Source organism: Malania oleifera, chromosome 5 (genome assembly GCF_029873635.1).
Source record: "Malania oleifera isolate guangnan ecotype guangnan chromosome 5, ASM2987363v1, whole genome shotgun sequence".
Classification (NCBI taxonomy): Eukaryota; Viridiplantae; Streptophyta; class Magnoliopsida; order Santalales; family Ximeniaceae; genus Malania; species Malania oleifera.
In genome coordinates, this window is record NC_080421.1 from 22,385,536 (window position 1) to 22,401,808 (window position 16,273).

Consider the following 16,273-nt stretch of genomic DNA (forward strand, 5'->3'; position numbering starts at 1 on the left):
GGTTTAGAAGATGCAACAGCTGCAACAGGAGTAGCCGAAGAAAAGGAACAAGATGGAGCAGTAGCTAAGACCATATCGGTAGAATGAACGCGACGAGTTTGTTGGCGTGTCTCCTCAGAAATGAGCTCCGCAAGAGCAACCTCAAGTGTAGGAAGAGGCGAGCGATGTAACAAAGAAGCTCGAGTATTCTCAAATTCATTCTGGATATGCATAATAAAATATATAAACTGACGACGATCCCGATAGGCAGCAAAAAGTTTAATCGACTGCTCATTAAAAAAAGCAGGGTCTGCTTGAGAAAGCTGATCCCAAATGCCACTAACCTGAGTATGAAACTCGACAATAGATTGTCCAGGTTCCTGACGCAGCTGGGAAAGCCTAGTTTCCAACTGAAATTCGAGAGCAACATCACTACCATAGTTGTACCGTTTGGCCAAAAAATCCCAAGGCATTACGAAACTTAGGAAGGAGACTTTGAATAGTAGGAATAAATGTATTAATAAACTAGGAAAGGATCTTACAGTGAGTACTTTCCCAGTCATCAAGAGCCTCATAAAACTCCTCTGTTGATTGCATGTCAGTTTTCGTGGGTTTTTGTTTTGTTTTAGTGACAAAACGCCATAATCTCCGACCAATCAAAAAAACTGACATATGCTTGGCCCATGCATTATAGTTGGAGCCATTTAGAATAATTTCTATAGGGCGAGCAACATCAGTTAAAGACTCCATAATAAATTAAAAAAAATAAAATAATAATAATGCAAGGGCAATAGCAGCAATTGTAGCACAGTAATAAAATTAAACAAGCCTCAGTGCCTTGGTTGTGCCTACGTAGCCGGGCTTCAAGTAGCTTGTAAGTGCTGGGGCCGCACAAGCTAAGAGTAGAACTGAAAAAAGAGGATAAAAATCCCAACCACCGAGTAACCTTCCCTGCCTCCCTTTTTTCACTCTCATCTAAACATACAACCCTCTCTCCGTGTCTTTTTCTCTCTCTAATCTCTCACCGACTTTGGTTGAATCGGATCGAAGGGTAGCCACTGGGTCACTGATTTGGGAGCGCGTCGTGCTTGGGTGTGTTGTGTGCGCAATACGCAACACCCGTATGGTCGTGCGAACAATGATACAACAACAGTGAAGGAGGGATCGTGCGATCATTGCTGCTCTAGAGGATCATCTGGAGACGATTAGCGATGACGAGTCTGAAGCAGAGCTCTAATGGCGACGGCGGACAGTGAGCAAGAAACGACGGAAACGACAGCGAGCAGGAACAGGGACGACGTCGGACGGGGACGATAGCAAGCAGGAACAGGGATGATGCCAGACGGGGATGATAGCGAGCAGGAACGAGGCCGGACGGGGATGAAAGTGAGCAGGAACGATGGCTGGCTGAGCAGGGGAAGGAAATTTTAAGAACATAAAAAATTAGGTTAACTCTGGCTCTGATACCATGTTAAGATTAAAATCTTTTGTACTAATACAACTATACACAGGCATCCTTTTTATAGGGTACGAGGAGGCATACAAGGGTACAAGGGTATTTTAGGAAGATATACTAATACCATGCATCAAACCAAACAAAAGAAGAAACAAACCTAAACCAATGCCAAAAGGAAACCAACTAGACATACCTCCTCATATACGCCGTACCCACCTTATCCAATCTATACAAACCTTTGATAACTCTAAGAAATTGGCTACTATTTGTAAACAAACTATTTCTCCCCATGGCACCTTATCGAGCAAAAGCATCTGCCACATTATTCCTTTCTCTATATAAATGATTTATAGAAAAATCTACTCCCTCAAATAAACCAATAAGCTACTCCCAAAAATCCCACAAATACCATAAAGAGCCTTTATTGGATCTTATCTAATTTACTATATTATTCAAATCACATTCATTGTCAATACTGGTATGACCCAATTGTTTGCAAAACTTTATTCCTTCCATCACTGCTTTCAATTCCGCTTCATTATTAGAATAAGAACCAAAATATTTTGAAAAACCAAAAATAAAAAAAACCTGTACAGTCTCTAAGAATGCCACCACCACCCGCAGGCCCTAGGTTCCCTAAGTTGCTCCCATCCAAACTTAGTTTCAACCTTCTTTGCCTTGATTTTAGCCATCTCACACCTTGCATAGATTTATTATTTTTATTCATGATCTGCACTTCCAGATTCTACAATATCCGAACATCAGCATCATTTAAATGAGCCATAACTGTCATGTTCTTAATTAAAAGCCCCACCTAATTCTTAATGGACAACCACACATCTGTACTACTCTCCAATTTTTCCTTCATTCTAGCCACACATCTCCTTCTCCACAGTCTCCAAACTACAAAATAAGGAATCAAACCCATCAAAGTTCCCAATTGAGAGTATCGGAAGGCCCTATTAAACCACATTTGGACTCTTTCTTTCCAACTTTGGTGCCTAAGGAAAGGTACACCTACCTCCACCGAAACCTTCCTCCATACATCAGCAGCAAGATCTCTCTTATTCAAAACATGCTCCACATATTTTGATTGCCTCATCTCACAATAATCACATGCTGAAGCAAGTGATACCCCTACCCTTCTCACCTTTTCATCAACGCTTAAGCACTCAAAAGCTGCCTTCCACATACAGATAGCAATTTTCTTTGGTAACCATTTGTTCCAAACCCACTTTTTTTTAATCAAACTTTGGAGCTCCAAATCTGATAGCATCCCATGCCGACTTTGTATTAAAGAAACCATTCTTTTCCAAGAGCCATAGCAGGATGTACGAAGAGTTTCTAAGTTTTCCAACTCTTTCCATCACTTCTTCCGCTTTATTAAAACCCAAAAGTCTTTACAAATTTTCCATATCCCATACATTATTAATAACCAAATCTTTTAATTTGATATGTGAATGTGCACCATCTGTCATATTAAGTTTTGTTAGTGATTCTTGACATGTTTTTCTAACTTTTACTCACACTTCACTTTTATGTTATATGTCTAATTTTCTAAAGTTGAAGGTTCTAGTTTTCTTGATTGGAAAGAATAAATATTCATCACGCTAGAACCTTTAGACTTAGATCTATGTCTTCGTATTGATGAACCTCAAAAGCCATTTGACACAAGTTCGGTTCAAGAGATAAGCGTTTATGAAAGTTGTGATCATTCCAATAGATTACGTTTTATGATAATGAAAATTAAAATTGCTAAAAATTTTTTCATGTCTATTTCAATATCTGAAAAGGCACATGAATGTTTGGAATCTATTGAGAAGCAATTTCAAACTTTTGATAAGACATTAACAAGTACACTAATGGCGATTTTGGCTACTAAGAAATATGATAAGGTTAGCGGTGTGTGAGAGAACATAATGAAAATGAATAACTTGGTTGAACAACTTAATTTTTTTGAGTATGACCATTGTAGAAACCTTTATGGTGCTATTTATTCTCAACTTTCTTCCTTCTCAATATGGTCCATTTAAGATAAGTTACAACATATATAAAGATAAATGGATCATTAATGAACTTATAGCATTGTATGTTAAAGAGGAAGAGAGATTAAAGAGAGAAGGATTATAATCATTTATATAGTTGCACAAGGGTATAATGAAAAGAAGCCTGTTAAGGTTAGAAGGGATAAAAGGAAACTACTAGTTAAAGGAAAGGACTCAGCCGCATCAAGCAATGCTGAAAATTTGATTTCTTATTTTTGAAAAAAAAAAAAAGGAATAGTTTGAAAAGAAAGATAATTTATTTTGGGTCAAGTTCAAGTTCAATGGTCAACAGGCCTAAGCCCAAATTGGACCTAGGTCTTGAGTCCTAGTCCTTGGGTCAACTAGTCAGATCTTGGGTCAACGAGTCTGATCCAAATAATGGATAAGATTAATGGATCAGTTTTGGTTCCAAACCTTTTAATTTAAACAAGATTTTACATTTCAAACAATGATCATCAATTTTAAAATTTGTGCAATTTAAAAGCAATTTTTTTTTAAAAAAAAAGAAAACGAAACTAACCTTAGTCTTCACACTCCTCCTATCTTTAGGTTCAATGTCAGTCCTTCAATTCCTCTTTGATTATGGCCTTCAACAATCTCCAAACCTTCAAGCTCTAACTCTCGAACTCCAACCACCTCTTTCAGATCTCTTCTGAATTCTTCTCTTTTATTCACAATTATGGCTATCTCTTGATCAAAACACTCTACTTTTCTCTCCCAATTGCCTCTGTGTTTCATTTTTTTTCTTCATTTTAATTTATGGAATAAAAATTTGTATAATTTTGTTATATTGGCCAGAGACAAAATGGGGTGTCTACAGTAGGGATACAAGAAATGGTTTTACTAGTATCAAAGATCTAGAGTTGATAGTTGGCTTTGAGAATCCGATCAATGAGACAGAAGCATAAAAAAGGAAAAGGTGGACCTACCTCCTGAAATATTAAGAATGATGAGGGAAAACAAATGGTGCTCAGTAAAGATCCCACTTCAACAGTCAATTTAGGTACGGTGCGTCCTTGATAGTTTTAGGAAGGAGAACTGGTCTTGAAGAAAATTTTGCCAATTCATAATGATCCTCGTGGGAAATGGATTTTGAATTATGAAGGGTCTTATGTTGTAAAGAAGACATTCTTAGGAGCACCATTGTTAGACGATATGGATGGAGATGACCTGCCAAATCCTATCAATTCAAATGTTGTTAAAAAAATATCATGTGTAATATAATGAGTACCTCACTACAAAAAATCAGGGTATTAGTGAAGGATCAAATCGGTCACTAATACTTATAAATTCGTCACTAATACTATTAGTGATAGATTTATAAGTATTAGTGATGATTTTAAATTAGTTGCTATATCTGCGGTTACTATTAACTATTAGTGACGAATTTTAAATTCGTCACTAATAATACAATATTAGTGACGGATTATAAATTCATCACTAATAATATATTATTAGTGACAGATTATAACTATCACTAAAACCCTAATACCGTCACTATAAATTCTACATCGGTTCTACTCAAATTCATCACTAATAGTAGGGTATTAGTGATGAATTATAAATTTGTCACTAATAGCCTACTATTAGTGACGGATTTGAAAACCGTCACTAATACGCTACTATTAGTGACGATTTTGAATCTTTTACTAATACTGCACTATAAGTGACTAATTCATCACTAATACCCTACTATTAGTGGTAAATTTTAATCCTTCATTAATAATTAAAAAAATTTTAAAAAATTTAATACTAATTTTTGTAATCATCAGTTCCTATAAAAATCTGCAATTATATTTTTGCATACATAACCTGAAACCATAATTACTACAAAATTCATAAATTATTCAAAATTTCGAATTCAAAAACAAATTCAATCAAAATATAGAAATAACATCTGTTCAAATAACAAAAAAAATTTCAAAAAATTCAAAATTCAAATACAAATACATTATACAAATTCAAATTAAAATATAGAAATTCCATTTGTTCAAATAACAATAAAAATTACAAAGAAATAACCAAAAGTTGCATCCGACGACTATAGTGCATGCATGATATTGTACTGATGTTATGACAGTTGCGAACGTTAAAAATTAAGAATCATAAAAAAAAATTATTATACAAATGGAGAGCTGACGCTTAGTATAATCAAGAAGAAAAATATAGAGAGTGAGCTGTATAATAATTTTCAACCCTAAATGAATAACTGAAATAAATGTGAATGGTGTACGTATGAATATATAGAGTTGCATGCATCAAACCACGCCCGTAAACACTTTAACTCGTTCTCAAAACAGAATATCCTTGGTGGTGGACAAATGATAATACTTATCCATAATTAAAAGTAAATGCTATGTCATGTATGTTAATAAATGCAAATTTAGGGCTTAATGAAATGACTTTTTTTTTTTTTTAAACTTTCACTCATCATTTTAAAAATATTTTAACATTCATTTTATCATAATTATCTTTGTATATGGTTTTTTTTTTTGAAAAAATTTTAACGAAATTTCAGTAGCATGCCGTCTGTAAATTGGACATTTTCCCATAAAACCTGTACCTCAAACATGATTGTTTTCACAAAATATAACATTTCAAGCATGCAATAACCTAAATCCACTACCAGCATGCAATTCATAATATAATGCATCAACCATGCAGTTGGCGTTCAATACAAGTATGTATTCAAGTAGTTCAATATACAATTCATATAACATAATACCATGCATCAAGAAAATATTACCAAGAAAAAGTTAAAACACAATTCAACTAACTTTGAACCTTATCAACAAAGTCGTATCCTCTTACAGGCAGAAATCACCCTAGCCTCTAACTCCACAAACTGCTTCTTCCAAGCCTCAACCCTCATCTCGGCTCTCGCATTAGTGAGAACTCCGAATCGTTCAGCTTATTCTTCACATAAGCAACAATCTCCTTCTCATCTTCACGAGAACTCCTCGAAGGCCGCAATAACATCTCGCATCCATCCTTCCTCCTATTTTCCCTATAGCTTGTTACTCTGTTATCCTCTCGCAAACAAATGATCGTCTCTTTAGCGTCTTTGTACTTTAGCTCCAAGTCTTCCAATTGATCTTCAAGCAAGGGTTTACTGAGCGCCAGCTCTCTATTCTGCTATCCATTTGTGAGTTAACTTCACCAGAAGAGCATATACAATTGGAGAGCAGAATGGAGAGCTGGCACTCAGTAAACCCTTTTTTGAAGATCAATTGGAAGACTTGGAGAAAAAGTACAAAGACGCTAAAGAGATGATCATTCGTTTGCGAGAGGATAACAAAGTAATGAGCTATAAGAAAAAGAGGAGGAAGGAGGGATACGAGAGTTTATTGCGGCATTTGAGGAGTTCTCATGAAGGTGAGAAGGCTTGTGAGAGCTGAGGCAAGAGTTGAGGCTCGGAAGAAGCGGTTTGTGGAATTAGAGGCTAGGGTGATTTTTTTAAGTGGCGACTGGTGAGTGGGTGATTTGTTTAAACCCTTTTTGGTGAAGGGACTACGCAGCCGAATGAAAGGCCCAATCAATTAATTCAATTTATGTCTGAAAGATATAAGTGGTAGAAAACAAACAAAAAGAAGATATAAGTAAGCTTTGAAACACTATGAACTCTTTAAATATATATACACACACATACATACTTCCATAGATACATACATACATACATACATACATACATACATACATACATACATATATATATATACACACACGCACACATAAATATATATACGTATACAGATTAAGATTGAATGCTTTCCTGTTGATAACATGTGATGGGTGATGACTAACGACCCTACCAGCTTAAGTATGGGTTACGAGTGAAGCTTTCAAAGTTAGGATTAGAACTCAACCATTATAAGAACATTTTAGTATAAATCCACGGAGCCGATCAACATCATAGTAACTAATAAATGGGACCCTTACTACCGTTGTTCCACCTTCAACCAAGAAGAATGCTCTCCTTTACTATCTTTATGATTAAAGGTGCCTCACAAAGTATCCAAAGCTGGTGTCGTTTGTTTTTCCGGGAATATGTAGATTAGGATTTGGAGATTGAGAATAGTGAGATTGTCCCACTCTTGGGATTGTAGCCTTTTGCAACTCCTTCATCATGTGGCTGGTCTGAGGAAGCATATGAATATGGTTTGGGAGTTGGAGATTTTGAATAGTGAGTTTGTCCAATTTGTATTTATTGTAAAGGAGGTAAGCAATATTTTTTTTAAGGTTGGATTTTGAGGAAAATTGCCTTAGGCCTATGAATAAAAGGTTTGGAATGGAATTTTCTTTCTAAGAAGCTAAGTGGTGGTTAGAGAGCACTTTTGTAGTTGCAAAGGTATGGGAGTGTATCTTTGAGTTGGAGAGATGAAGCTCCTGGACCTAATGGGTTTGTGATGGACTTTATCCTAAGTTGGGAGAGTGTCAAGGATGTTATACGAAGGTTTTGTACCTCCTACCGGAGTTTCATGCTAATAATGATGTAACCAAGAGTCCTAATTTCATAAGTGCCGAAGAAGGATGGATATATCAAGGAATTTCAAACCTACTGGTTTTGTGACTACAGCTAACAAAATTTTGACTAAGGTATCTAGTTTTGTCCAGAAGGTTGCTTCTCAAGCATTCTTGATGTAGTTTGGGTTGTGCATGAAGTTGTTACGTAGATTGTGAGAAGGCTTGTGATAGATTGAGTTGGAGTTTCATGGATTCAATTATGGAAGCTTTGGTTATAGATTGAGGAAATGGATTATGGTTTGTTTTTCTTCTATTCAATGATAGTGGTGGAATCTTGGTTTACATCTTCCATTTTCTTCATGGAAGTATGCTATTTCATTTTTTGTTCATTTTGGTGGTAAATTTCTTAATTAGAGCGCTAATTAGGTGTGAGGCTTGTGGTCTTGTGGGAGGTTTGTTGGTTGGCAGGAATGAAGTCTGTTTCTCATGTGCATTTTGATGATAGTTTTTAGAAGGTTTTAAGATTGCCTTTTGTAGTTTGTTGGAGATTTTTGAGCTTGTCTTTGGTCCTTAGGATTTAATTTTCTAACTTGAGTTTGATTAGAAAAGTTTTCAATATATAGGAGGTTTCGAGTTGTGATTCTTTAATGGGTTTTAATGTTCATAAGTGGCTAAGTTATAGTGTTCAGAAGATTTATTTGGGAGAAGGTTAAGAAAGCGTTGGAATTTAACAAATTTTCGGCAGCACACCGTTTGTAAATCGAACTTTTCCCAAACCTGCAAGTCACAAAAGTTCTTCCTAGGTTTAGCTAAATCAGGAGCAGTAGTACACAACCTAGGGTTTGTCTATGCATATATGAAATTGTAGAAATAATAAATCAAGTCCTAATAGCACAAGCAATACACATTGGCATTGATCTTAAGCAGAACACACTACAAAAATATTTGGGAGGAGGTTAAGAAAACGTTGAAATATAACAAATTTTCAGCAACATGTCATCCGTAAATAGAAAATTTCCCAAACCTGCAAATCACAAAAGTCCTTCCTAGGTTTAGCTAAGCTAACAGCAGTAGTACACAACCTAGGGTTTGTCTACACATATATGATATTGTAGAAAAGATAAATCAAGTCCTAATAGCACAATCAATACAGTTCCAGTATCTCCAAAAAATAAAAATAGTTTCAAAAAGGAAAACAAAAATGAACTCCAAGAAATTATCTCTAAGGTTTATGGACCTAGCTTCACTAGATGGAGCTGAACTCCTCTAACTATTCGATGATTATGTTAGGATGAAATTTAATATTCAATTATTTTTCACTCATCATTTTAAAAATATTTTATCATTTATTTTAACATAATCATCTTTGTATAAGGTTTTACTTTGGGTAAAAAATCTACCAAAATTTCGACAGCATGCTGTCTGTAAATTAGACGTTTTCCATTAAAACTTGTACCTGATAGGTTCAAATAAGCAATTTATGATTTATTTCAAGGCACACGAGAACCTATATCCACTATCGATATGCAATTCATATCTACTGCATCCACCATGCAGAAGACATTCTAGACTACGCATGCAATCAGGTAGCATAATTAACAATTCACATAGCATATAAATCATCCACAAAAGAGATTCAATCATTTAATGAATTATAGAAATCAGTTTCGTAGAGACCCAAACTTGTATAAGCTGGGTCCTTCAACGAAGGGTCACGTTCGTCGACGAAATCCTTCAGATCCTTGTCGACGAAATTCAGAGCCTCTTTGACGAGCAGATACTGAGCAAATCAAAGAATATCTCGAACTTGGGCTCGGCGACGAAGGGATGGCCTCGTCGATGAGCTGTGTGGTGGATTCGTCGACGAAGACGCCACCTCGTCGACAAGTTGGACTTCGTCAAAGGCCCTATAAATATCCATTTTGAGTTGCTTAAGAGCTAAGTTTCTCCCAAAAGCTCTCTCTCTCTCTCTCTCTCTCTCTCTATCTCTCTCTCTCTAATTTCTCTCTCTCTCTCTCTCTCTCTCTCTCTCTCTCTCTCTCTCTCTCTCTCTCTCTCTCTCTCTCTTTTTCTAAGATTCTTCACCGTTCGTCATCCATTTCCAAAAACGGAGGGTATTACGTGGATCAGAAGAGGAAACTCCACAATTTTAGCGGATCAGATCGTCGTTTCGGAGATTTTTGGGTTTTTCCCAAAAATCGAGGTAGGGATCTGATCTTAGTTTTGATTGGATATTTGAATAGTAGTAGGAAATATAGTAAGATTATATGTTGTGGTTTTTAGGTTTTGAAGGTCCCGAGTTGTCGATTTGGACCGTGTTTGCACGAAGTTTCGTTTCGAGTTTAAGGTAAGGGAAATTTGATTACAATAGCATTTTTGGAAAAAATAAACCGCTAAAAAGCTAGTTTATGTTATTATGTATGATTTAACTGTTTATTTTTTAAATTCTACCGAGTAGAAATGCCGGTTTTACGATTTTACGGTTTTTGGTAAAAACGAGGATTTTGGCGTATGATCTTCAAATCTTACGAAAATTACTTATTTGCATTTATATTGTAATAGGAGATGCTCGAATCCTTTACTTAACCATTTAAATGATGTTTACTGGATTTCTATCATTTAGTGGGATTTGGATTAAACTTGTGTGATATATGTTGCAATGGAAATGTATGAATTTTCTATACTATGGATATAGATATGGAAACGAAGTTCCAATTTGTTATACTGAGAATGTGATAAACGGAGGCCGGTGATACACCGAGCTGAATCAATAAACAAAAAGGGGTAAACTGAGTGGAAAAGCATCGGTTTGAATCCAATGTGATTATCTGAATTTTCTAAAATACTGGAATTGCATAGGTTACTATATTTTGCTATAAATTGTATATATGATACTGGAACCACAGTTTGTGACTAAAAGAAGTTGAAAGCAACTTCAAAAAAAGGGGTTGAAAGATACTCCAGTTCGGGGGTTGAAATAAACTCCTAGGGCTAGGTACCGATGCTGGCAGTGCAACCATACATGAGAAAATCAGTATGGGTATATTAGATGGTCGACCTGTGAGGAGTTAGTAAGCTGCTGGTAAAAGTAAACCAGGGGGCGATCAGACTATAAAGATGCTCGACTTTGTCTACACGAACATGACACTGTTAGAGGCAATTAGTGCACAACTCGTGCCATAGAGTAAATAGGCAAATTGTCATATCAAGCTGGAGGTGTTCTAATAATCATATGCATGATTTAAATACTTGATGTGCAAATATATGTTATATGATATAGTATTTTAAAAAAATGTTTCAAACGTATGAGTTTGTATGAAAATGTGCTTATATGCAGCCACACACTGTTGTAACACTTTCTTCCTTACTGAGAGGTGTCTCATCCTATCATACAACCTTTATTTTCAGGTCCATTAGTAGGTCGGTCCTAGTAGCTAAAGGGACTGAGGAGCTTATTTTTTGTTTAGCTTACGTAAGCATTTGAATCTTGTATTAAACTTCAATGAAGTTCCTTTTTGGAGGGTTGTAATAACAATATTCATTCTAAGTCCGAATTTATGTAAATTTTGTGGATGTATTAGTAAACTCTGGTATAAGACTCATAGAAATCCCAATGAATGTTTATGTTTTTCTGCGACATTTACGTCGTAATTTTGTATGATTTATATCCATATGTCCCTATTTAGGGTGGGCTGATTACGTATTTTGAACAGGTACAGGTATTTGGTATAAGTAAGTGACACCTAGGTCCATATAAAGGGTCGGGTCATTACAATTGGTATCAGAGACATAGCCAGTCGGAAGTATGATTTGATTCATTCTGCCTGGTTAGGGAGATGTGCTGAAGTTAGGAGGTGCTAGTTGTGATAGTCTAGAATATACCAGAGTATATGACATGGATAAGACCTTGGATTTTGCTTTGTATAAAATCCATTGATAGACTTCTGTATTTTTCTAGATTAATCGAAAGGTTCAGAAAATCATGGCAATCCATTGACGGTTTTGTTTCCTAGTAGAAGGGTGAAATTTGAGTTTAAATAATATTGTCAAATTAATGGAGTATGTCAATATTGGGAATGTGAACTTAAGGGATTGAGTTTATAACATGATGGTATTAGTTGATTCCTAGGTGATTACCTTTCTAATGGATTCTCATAATTGTTTTTAGGATGGAATCTAGGGATACCACTACCAACGTAGGTGGCAGTAGTAGTGAGGGTGCCGGCCCTAAGGCTGGTAATGACTCTACTAGTGTGTTGCGTGACTTCGCACAGCAGCTTATGGCTGAGGTAGTGCGGACGAATAGGGGGCAGGATCGTCCTATGGCTGAGTTGAGTTGCTCCATTAAGCAGTTCACTAGGTTGAAGCCCTCGGCTTTTATGGGCAATGCAGATGTAGTTCGTGCTGAGAATTGGATCTAGGAGATCAAGAAGATCCTAGACGTGTTGAACTACACTGAGAGGCAGGAAGTCACCTTCGCCACATTCAAGTTGGCAGGAGAGGCTGAGAGATGGTGGGTGCCTGTAAAGCAGATGGAAGAGCATCGACCGATACCAATAATGTTGACATGGGCCCAATTCAAAGAACTCTTCTTTGAACGTTATTTTCCAGCCACAATTAGAAACGTGAAGATGGAGGAATTCATGAATCTGTCGCAGGGATCGCTGACAGTGTAGCAGTACACTACCAAATTCCAGGAGTTGTCTCGATTTGTTCCATTCATGATTCCTGATGAAACGAAGAAGGCCTGGAAGTTTTAGAGGGGTCTGAGGAATGAAATCCATTAGCAGACGACGATCTTGTAGTTGCAGGACTTTGCTACTTTGGTTGATAAAGCTACGGTAGCAGAGGAGTGTTTGCTAGAGGATGCAGAGGTTCAAGTTACGAAGAAGAGGCCAGCGCCTCCTAATTCTTTGTTTGGGAAAGAACAGTGGTGGTTTATCCTATAATACCGCACGTGTTCAACATTGCTCTTTGTGTGGTAAGAAATATCATAGGCAGTGTTGGTTGGCTACGGGGGCTTGTATGCAGTGAGGTAAGTAAGGACATCGAATGAGAGATTTTCAGATGTAGAGGAATAGTGGAGCCTCGCAGCAGCAATACAGAGGGAATGCTCCGACACAGCATGGCGGTCAATAGGGGGGTAAGGCCCAAGCTAGGGTGTATTCTTTGACTCTTGGTGATGCTGAGAACGCTGGTGACATTATCACAGGTATCATTTACATGCTTTCTCATGAAGCTGTTGTATTATTTGATTCTGGGGCAACACATTCTTTTATTTCCCAAGGTTTTGTTAAATTGTGTGGATTAGAGGTGCAACAATTAGGTTATGAACTGGTAGTAGCAACACCGTCCGGATCTACAGTTAGATGGACTGGTTATCTGCTAGTTATGCCAGTATTGATTGCCACAGGAGGGAGGTGTTGTTCAGACCGCCAGGAAAGCAGGAATTTCAATTTCTTGGATCGTGTGTGCATTCTACACCACGTATCCTTTCTGTTATGCAAGCTAGAAGGCTACTCCTTAAAGGGTGCTAGGGGTATTTGGCGTTTGTGAAAGACACGCCAGTGGAAGAATGAGAATTAGATGATTGCTGTGGTACGCGAGTTCCCTGACGTGTTTCCAGAGGACTTACCAGGGTTACCTCTGGATTGTAAGGTGGAATTTTCTATTGAGTTAGCTCCAGGTACGGCGCTGATATCGAAAGCTCCATATTGTATGGCTCTAGATGAGCTAAGAGAGTTGAAGGAACCACTTCAAGAGTTGCTTGACAAGGGGTACATTCGACCTAGTGTTTCTCCATGGGGAGCACTGGTGTTATTTGTGAAGAAGAAGGATGGGTCGATGAGGATGTACAGCGACTACCAAGAACTAAATAAGGTGACGATAAAGAATACATATCCGCTACCCAGGATCGATGATTTGTTTAATCAACTTCAGGGCACGCAGGTCTTCTCCAAGATTGACCTACAATCTGGGTATCACCAGTTGAAGGTGAAAGCAGAGGACGTCTTGAAAACTACATTTCGAACCCGGTATGGCCATTGTGAATTTATGGTTATGCCTTTTGGTTTGACTAATGCACCTGCAACCTTTATGGACTTGATGAACAGGGTATTTCATGAGTATCTAGATCAGTTCGTTCTGGTGTTTATAGATGATATCCTAGTATATTCCAGGAATGCTACAGAACATGAAGTTCATTTGAGACGGGTATTGCAAATGCTTAGAGACAAGAGGTTGTATGCTAAACTGAAGAAGTGCAAGTTCTGGCCAGAATAGATTGCATTTCTGGGGCACGTGGTGTCTAAAGAAGGTATATCAGTGGACCCGAGTAAGATAGAAGCAGTAGTGGTCTGGACGAGACCGAAGAATGTTCAAGAGATTAGAAGTTTTTTGGGTCTTGCAGGTTACTACCGTCGGTTTGTGGAAGGGTTCTCCAGTTTAGCAGGTCCTTTAACGAAACTCATGGAAGAATGTGAGGTATGATTGGATGGATGAGTGTGAGATGAGTTTCCAGGAGCTGAAACAACGACTGGTCACTGCTTCAGTTCTGACTCTTCCATCCAATAATTGTGGCTTCGTTATTTATAGTGATGCATCGAAAAAGGGTTTTGGCTGTGTTTTAATGTAGCAGGGCAAAGTAGTTGCTTACACTTCTCGTCAACTCAAAGAATATGAGAAGAACTACCCGACGCATGATTTGGAATTAGCAGCGGTAATATTTGTACTGAAAATTTGGAGGCACTACTTATACGGTGAAAGGTGTGAGAATTTTACCGACCAGAAAAGTCTTAAATACTTTTTCACCTAGAAGGAGCTCAACATGAGACAGTTTTGATGGCTTGAGTTGATTAATGACTACGACTGTACTATTAGCTATCACCCAGGAAAAGCTAATGTGGTAGTTGATGCTCTGAGTCAGAAGTCTGTTGATGTGTCAGTCTTAGCAATGGAGTTTCAGCATCAGATCTGTATGGACCTTGAGAGGCTGAGTTGGGAGGTAGTAGAAAGAAACCATAAGGCCATTCTTTCTAGCTTGGTGGTACAACCAACTTTGCAGGAGAGGATCCGTGCAGCGCAGAAGGAGGATCTCGAGTTGGTTGAGGTTATGGAAGGAGTTTAGAAGGGGTTAAAGACGGATTTCAGTATCTCTGGCGATGGGATATTAAGATTTCACGGCAGGATTTGTGTATCGAATGATGCCGGGATTAGACGGGTCATTCTAGAGGAGGCACATCGTTCACTTTACACTGTACATCCTGGTAGTACGAAGATATACCGGGATTTAAGGAAATCTTTCTGGTGGTCCAACATGAAAAGAGATATCGCCCGTTTTGTAGAGCAGTGCTTGACATGTCAGCGAATCAAAGAGGAACAACAAAGGCCGGCAGGACCACTTTAGCCATTTGACGTACCTGAGTGGAAGTGGGAACACGTCTCGATGGATTTTTTGACGAGTTTACCTATGGCGGTGCATGGGCAGAATGCCATATGGGTTATAATAGATCGATTAATGAAGACTGCACATTTCATTCCAATCAGAGTCAGCTACTCTCTGAATAGGCTGGTAGAACGCTATGTGCAGGAGGTGGTACGACTCCATGGTGTCCCTATATCTATTGTTTCAAATCGGGATTTGCATTTTGCATCTCGTTTCTAGAAGAGTATACAGGATACCTTGGGATTGCGATTGACGTTCAGTACGTATTTTCACCCGGAGATGGATGGATAGTCTGAGAGGACAATTCAGACGTTAGAGGATATGTTGTGGGCTTGTGTACTAGATTTCGGTGATAGTTGGATACGATATCTACCACTTGTTGAATTCGTATATAACAACAGTTGCCAGGCGAGCATAGAGATGACACCTTATGAGGCTTTGTATGGTCGTCGGTGTTGATCTCTGTTGTACTGAGATCAAGTAGGTGAGCGGCAGATACTAAGTCCACAATTAATTCAGCAGACCTCTGCAAAGGTCCATTTGATTAGGGAAAGGATCAAAGCAGCTCAAAGTTGACAGAAGAGTTATGCTGAGCAATCTCATCCATAACCAACTGAACCACGCTACATAGTACTGCGTCAGAATCAGTCCCTCTTACACTCGAGGTCCCTGCTCCATCACTGCCACTCGCATGAGCACTAGCTCCTCTTGGATCCATCCTGAAAAAAAAAACAATAAATATAACTTAGAAATCCTATCCTTATAATTTTCCCGCCTAACCTAACCTTTTATCTTAACATTCTCAGCTTATTTCTAACCCCCAGTCCTATATTCTAGGAACATAACCCGACAATAGTTTACTATGGTTTTTCTGAAATTGTCTGC